This window comes from Mandrillus leucophaeus, unplaced genomic scaffold (genome assembly GCF_000951045.1).
Source record: "Mandrillus leucophaeus isolate KB7577 unplaced genomic scaffold, Mleu.le_1.0 Scaffold28, whole genome shotgun sequence".
NCBI classification, from domain to species: domain Eukaryota; kingdom Metazoa; phylum Chordata; class Mammalia; order Primates; family Cercopithecidae; genus Mandrillus; species Mandrillus leucophaeus.
Genome location: NW_012102920.1, coordinates 1,490,407 through 1,496,987, shown reverse-complemented (window position 1 = coordinate 1,496,987; position 6,581 = coordinate 1,490,407). Strand labels below are relative to the sequence as shown.

Genomic DNA, 6,581 nt, shown 5'->3' with positions numbered 1-6,581 from the left:
AGAGGCCTGGACTTTCCCAGGGCGGACCGGCCGGGCGGCCGGCTGTGCGGGACGGTCGCCTGGACTTTCCCAGGGTGGACCGGCTGGGTGGCCGGCTGTGCGGGACGGTCGCCTGGACTTTCCCAGGGTGGACCGGCTGGGTGGCCGGCTGTGCGGGACGGTCGCCTGCACCTTGCCAGGGTGGACCGGCTGGGTGGCCGGCTGTGTGAAGGATGGTGGCCTGGACCTTGCCAGGGTGGACCGGCTGGGTGGCCGGCTGTGCGGGACGGTCGCCTGCACCTTGCCAGGGTGGACCGGCTGGGTGGCCGGCTGTGTGAAGGATGGTGGCCTGGACCTTGCCAGGGTGGACCGGGTGGGCGGCCGGCTCTGCGGGAAGGTCACCTGAAGCCGGACCCAGGCTGCACACCCACTCCTTCGCATCAAAGCCATGAAAAGGCGTCCAAGAAAAGGCGTTGCAGCCCAAAGGCAGGAACAGTCAGAGTCGTCAAGAACAGGAGCGAGGACAGGGGTGGAGCAGCGCCTATGCCAGGACAGGGGTCATGGGGATCAGCAAAGGCCAAGAGAGGAAGAGAGAACATTTGGGGTAAAGAAGAGCTGGGGTGGGCCCGGCTGGTGCTGACTCACACCCCTGAGCCCTGCTTAGAAGACAATCGGGGGCATTTGCCTGCTTTGACTTTGGAGGTGCCCCCCCCACCACCCCCTACCCCGCCCACACGGCCAGCAGACGACGTGCAGCTGGGGGGACTGGGCATGGGCGTCTCTCACCTGAGTTGCACAGACCAGAGGAAGCCGCAGCTCAATGGCCCAAGGTCATTTCCCCTGCAGCCCGCACAGCCGGGGGCTTGTCCTCTGGGAGTCGGTGGCCCAAGATCTCTTTTGGAGCATGTTTGGGACTCGCTGTGCCTGGAAGGCCGGGGCATCCGATTTCTCCTGGTGTCCTGGACTTTTCTTTGCTTCCAGAGCATTCGCTGGGACCCCTGTAATTTCTCCGGGACCCTTTTGAATTTGAGGGTCTCTCCTTGAATGGGTAGTGGATGGGCAGCGTGTTGGCCTCAGGGACCTCTGTGTCCCAGCACTGATCCCTCCAGGATGTGGCTTCTCCTGTCCAGGGCCTCAGGCCTCCTCCACGTTGAGAGAGGACCACACTCCAGACTTTATGCATGCAGTCCGGTGGGAGACGTCACAAAGCTGGCCTGGCAAAGCCCTAAGGCGCCAGGTCGCAGGACAGACGGAGCTGCCAGGGCCCTCTACCCCATAGCTCTGGTGAAAGACCCCAGGCCCCTGAGAACCCCTTTGGGCCCCCTTCCGTGAGGTAAGAGCCCCTCTCCAGACACCCCTTGCTGGGCAGCAGCTGGGCCCAGCCTGCCTTCTCCAGCCCCAGGGTGGCTGCTCAGCCCCAGGTGCCGTTAGGATGGCCGGCCTGTGTCAGGGCCCCCACTCAGCATGTGCGTGGGAAGCCCAGCTCGGGCCGGGCATGTGATTTTGCGCCGGCTCCTGCCCAGCCCACCTGAGAACGCAGAGGTTTGGATCCAGTGGGGAATGTATTCCTGCGCCGTGCTCTCAGTTTCAGAACAAACTTTGAGCTGAGCTACAGCTTTCTCACGGATCCCCTTCTAGTCTTCCGAACAAATTAGTCTGTGATTTTTTATGTTTTTCCGTTTATTGCTGACCCTTTTGGATTTATGAGGCCGTGGGAGAGGAATTATGTATTTCACACACACGCATCTGGCACAGCAATAAATCTCCACTGAAGCCCCCGCAGATTTGCAGCGAATCCGATGGCTTCCCGGCTCGCCACCACACGGTTGGTGCTGACGTGCGGTGTGATGCAGTGGCGGCTGCACTCACAGCTGGACTTTCCCTGGGAGCCCAGCAGGTGCCGGTGGCAGGGTGCCTTTGAATGGGGCTGGTCGTGAGGAACGAAGGCAAACCCGGGCCAGGGCTTCCAAGGACAGCAGCGCTGGAGGGGGCCGGAGCTATCAGGTTACTCTGACTGCAAGAGAAAAAGCCACTCCACCAGAGGTGTAAATACATTTAATCTCCCAACACATACAGAGCAGAGGGCTTTGGCATTCAGATATATCAACCGGGCGAGATGGTAATCCAAGGTTCCTCCCCTTCAAGGTCTCCTGCTGTTCTTGTCTGGGCTCTGATCTGTCGTCACCGCTTGGGCCAATAAATCTTGATACCGGCCTCCAGAGAAGTCATTATCTTTCATAGAAAATGATTATTTCTCAGTTAAACCCTACGTTTAATTTTCCCGTGATCTGTCTCTTTCAGCTTCCCTGCTTAACGGTTCCCTCCTGCATAAAATGCCCATGAACGTGTCCGCGGCACTCCCAGTCCCAAATCATCAGACAAACTTTACGCGTCCTTTTGATTCCCTGCCCTGCGTGGCCATCACGGCCACCCTCATAAAACACACATGAAGGCCAGGGGGGCCCTTTATGAAAGGGGGCGGCTGCACACACTCCTGGGAAGCATAGCCTCCTGGCACCCAGGGGACTGGCAGAACTCGCTCACTGCCCAGGCGGAGCAGGGTCCCTGCGGGTCATTTTCTCTGTCCCCAGGGTCGAGCCTGGCCCGTTCATGCCCAGCAAAGCCAGGCTCAGAAGCCATCCTTTTCGCGGCTCTCCAGGCAGCTTTGGGGTCCTGGAAGAGTGTTGGCAGGTCCCACAGCCATCCCATGGCACCTTGTCCCATCCACCCACCTCATGGCAGCATCAAAAGCTGGGAGTGGAGGATGGGATCACACACACCCCCTGGCGCTGCCCCGGGGCTCCCTGCCACCCTTCCCCTGCCCGCCACTCACCATGTCCATCAGTCTGTACCTGATGCAGCACCGGCCACACTGGTACTGGGAGCCAGCTCGGGCTCTGAGGCTGCCTGGGCCCTGCTCCACCTCTCCCTAGGGGTCTGGCAGGGAGCCCCTGCCCTCAGACGTGCCTCCGTGTCCACAGTCCCAGGAGGGTGGCCACCCACCTCCTCATGGTGTCCTAGGGAGGACATGGAGAATTGTTCCCCCGGGCACTGTTCCTGGCACGTAGCCAGTACGCAGGGGCTGGCACAGGTGTGCACAATTCCTCCTCAGAAGTTTTCCCAAAATGGGTGGTGGTCGTAAGCAGCTGAGCCCTCCATGCCAAACTCCTGCTAAAGGGGGAGATGTGGATGGCAGGACCAGTCCTGGAGCCAGGGCCATTGACATCCATCGGACCTCATCTCCGCTCTCCCCATGTGGAAAGGGAGGCGGCTCAGAGCTGGGGTTCTGCCTTTGTCTGCAACACAAGCGTTGGAGTGGGCCCTCCTGGGTTCCGGGAGGCACGTGGGCCTGAGACTCTCCTCTCTGTCACATACATGCCATGTGTCCTTCACCTCACACAGTAGTCAGCCCTCTGAGCCTCAGTTTCCCCCTCTGTAAAACAGGAATATCAGGCCGGTCACGGTGGCTCACGCCTGTAATCCCAGCACTTTGGGAGGCCGAGGCGGGCGGATCACGAGGTCAGGAGATCGAGACCATCCTGGCTAACATGGTGAAACCCTGTCTCTACTAAAAAATACAAAAAACTAGCCGGGCGAGGTGGCGGGCGCCTGTAGTCCCAGCTACTAGGGAGGCTGAGGCAGGAGAATGGCGGGAACCTGGGAGGCGGAGCTTGCAGTGAGCTGAGATCCGGCCACAGCACTCCAGCCTGGGCGACAGAGCGAGACTCCGTCTCAAAAAAAAAAAAAAAGAAGGCAGAGCTGTCTCTGTCAGGGCACCTGAAAATTACCACCAGCCACGTGTGTTTTCTCGCTCAGCGGCACGCATGCTAACCGCGCCTGCAGTCACCTGGCCTTTGCCACAGCGACATGCGGACGCCTCTCCTGCAGGAGGAGGGGCCGGGCCCAGACGGACGGGATCCCGCCAGCACCCCCAGGCCCAGGGCTTATCTGCCACAGGGGAGGTTGGTTTAGAAGGGATGTGCGGAAACCTGAAGCAGATAGCATCCAGGCTTTGTGCCCTAAGGGTAGGATTGACGGCAAGTACCTGCTCTACACAGGAAACGATAGATCCACTGGAAATCTTGGAGGCCTTCCCGGAATCAGGCTCATCAGGATCCAACACAGCAGGTGAGGTCCAAGATGCTGCCTCAGCCTACACAGCACCTTATCTCACCAGGTCTGAGATGTGATCTCCCCACATTTTGATCCCTTTGAAGGCAGAGCTGGCCGGGCGCGGTGGCTCAAGCCTGTAATCCCAGCACTTTGGGAGGCCGAGACGGGTGGATCACGAGGTCAGGAGATCGAGACCATCCTGGCTAACATGGTGAAACCCTGTCTCTACTAAAAAATACAAAAAACTAGCCGGGCGAGGTGGCGGGCGCCTGTAGTCCCAGCTACTAGGGAGGCTGAGGCAGGAGAATGGCGGGAACCTGGGAGGCGGAGCTTGCAGTGAGCTGAGATCCGGCCACAGCACTCCAGCCTGGGCGACAGAGCGAGACTCCGTCTCAAAAAAAAAAAAAAAGAAGGCAGAGCTGTCTCTGTCAGGGCACCTGAAAATTACCACCAGCCACGTGTGTTTTCTCGCTCAGCGGCACGCATGCTAACCGCGCCTGCAGTCACCTGGCCTTTGCCACAGCGACATGCGGACGCCTCTCCTGCAGGAGGAGGGGCCGATTTCACGCGGGCTTTGGGCAGGACCTGGCTCAGCACAGACAGCTCTTGCCTAGACTCCGAGATTCAATCCCAACCCCTTCTCCTCCCCCACCCTGTCTTGGATTGGAGAAACCCTGGTTGTTTTGGGGTGTGGCCTCTAAGTGCTGGGCTGAGCTTGGTCCCATGGGTGGCTCCATTTCACCAAGCAGGTTTGGGGTGAAGTGTTGCCCCGATGTTCCGAATGTGCCCCTCCAGTTGGGCTCATGGCATCCTCTGTCTCAGCCGGATCAGGCTCCTTTTCTCCACTTCCTGTTCCCCTGCCACCTCGCCGCTGCTCCTTCTGGAGGCCTGGGGCTTGGTATGTGGCCCTCCCCTCTGTCCCACAGCCTCCCCTGGGGACCTCAAGCAGCCTCAAGCTCTGAGCTCCAGACTCGACTCCCACTTCCAAACCCTGACCTGACACCTCCCTTAGAGTTTGAAAAGGCTGCTCAGATGTAACCGGTCCAAAGCAAACTCCTGGCGTCCTCCCCAGCATAGCTCTCCCATCTCACCGCTGCAGGGTTTAGTCTCAGCCGTAAGCAACCCCATTCCTCCAATTGCTTTGGCCCAAACTCTGCCAATGTGACACCCTCCGCCTCCACCCAGGCTCAGCCGACCCCTCCACCAGCATTGCCTCTCACCCCTCCCCTGAGTCTCTCCAGCTCGTGGAAGGAGGCAGCGGCCCCTCCCAGGTCCCCTGCTTCCCCTCCTGCCCCTCCTACTCCGCAACGAGAAGGGCAGAGCTGCATCTTTGCACCAATCCTCCCATAGTGGACCCCAATTCAGCATCAAAGCCCAAGTCTGTGGCCCGGCTTGTGAGGCCCCCTGGGTCTCGCTCAGGCTCTCAGCTTGTCTTCCCTCCCACACTTCCCCCAGGTTGCTCTGCTCCCACCAGGCCCAGCTCCGGCTCCTCGCTGTTCCTCCAGTGCGCTCAGTACCCTTCTGCCCCAGGGCCTTTGCATGTGTGGCTCCTCTGCCTGGGCCACGTGCCTCCTCCCTCACCTCCTTCTCCACTCGGGTCACCCTCTCAAAGACTTCCCCACCCTCCTGTGTACGGCAGCCCTGCTGGCACTCGCCTCCCTATGCGGCTTCACTGCTTTTCATAGCACGCATTGGCTGCTTTACGCGTTGGTTTGTTTTGGGTCTGCCTGAATGGCAGGCCAGGGGCACTGGGGGCTCGGTTTTGTGCTCGCTTTGTCTCCAAGGCTTGGCACAGAGCAGAAGCCAGGAAACGTGGGTGATGGAAGGAAACGTGAACAGGGAGAGGCAGGACGTGAGGGAAAGGGAGCAGGTGCCTCGGCCAGGGGCGCTCTGGGGAGAATCCTCTCATCTGGGGTTACCTGTTGTTAGCAGCAAAACCGTTTAAACAAAATCTTACACAGAACCCCACAATACAGGTATCTATTTATTTTGAGACAAGGTCTCGCTCTGTCATCCAGGCTGGAGTGCAGTGGCGGAGTCACGGCTCACTGCAGCCTGGAGCTCCCAGGCTCAAGCCATCCTCCCACCTTAGCCCCTCAAGTAGCTGAGACTACAGGTGTGCACCACCATGCCCAGCTTTTTTTTTTTTTTTTTAAGAGATGGGCTTTTGCTATATTACCCAGGCTCACCCACTCCCTTTTTTTGTTTTGGTCACACAGTTCAGAGAAAATACTGACATGTGTAAAAATTAGAAATAGGAACTAAAAAACCCCAGGTATCCTGTTCGATGAAGCAAAAAGTCATATGATTTCATTTCCAAACCTTGAAGCTGCGTTCGACTGGAACACCTAAAAGGTAGCATGCAACACATCCGACTTTGAGTGGATGCTTTGCTGCATATTCTAAGCGTTCAAATCTCATATTAAAAAGTCAAGGCTGGCTTGCAGACCCTCTGAAACCCCAGGTGGGGTTGCCAAGTAAAAGAACTC

The 6,581-nt window shown here is 58.6% G+C and overlaps 1 pseudogene; it reads right to left on the bottom strand.

The window, feature by feature from the left end:
* Positions 1-342: 342 nt before the first annotated feature.
* The window catches only part of LOC105543310, an 11,583-nt pseudogene continuing 5,344 nt past the window's right edge, over positions 343-6,581 (bottom strand).